Genomic DNA, 607 nt, shown 5'->3' on the forward strand with positions numbered 1-607 from the left:
TAGGCTTTGTGACTTAGCCTTAGGCTACTATTGACCTCTGACAATAGATCAGAAGGAAGATCATCTGCTTCAGATAATCTTGGATCATCTAGCCATGAGAAGGTCAATGACTGAAGGTCAGGAGCAGATGACCTGGATGGTTGGGGAAAATTAATATTTTCAAACAGCAGTTGACCACGGAAAGCAAAACCACAGACTATGCTCTAGTGATGACCAAAAACAAATATTCTGAGAGCCCTTCTCAGGTGACCAGATTAATCTTGGACTGTCTTTTCAACGGCTAACACATAAAAAGAATACCTCTGATACGCCTTTGTTCAATTATTTTTCAATGACAAATGTAGAGTTTAATTTCAATTTCTGCTGTATTAGAGCATGATTCTCTTTAAGTAGCTCCATACACAGACACCACTTTCCTGGGTAATTATAGAAAATGGAAGTGAAAGTTTTGACTCGTAATATAGTTCCTTCTGAGCATTTTTATACTGGAATACTTATTATGCTATAAAGTGTGTTCCTCTTATTTATCCTTTATGTTACATGTCAGAATAGAAAAGAGGAATATCGCTCTACTTCAATAAGTACATAAGTAGGCAGAAAGACAGGA

This window comes from Pteropus vampyrus, unplaced genomic scaffold (assembly GCF_000151845.1).
Source record: "Pteropus vampyrus isolate Shadow unplaced genomic scaffold, Pvam_2.0 Scaffold104, whole genome shotgun sequence".
Classification (NCBI taxonomy): Eukaryota; Metazoa; Chordata; class Mammalia; order Chiroptera; family Pteropodidae; genus Pteropus; species Pteropus vampyrus.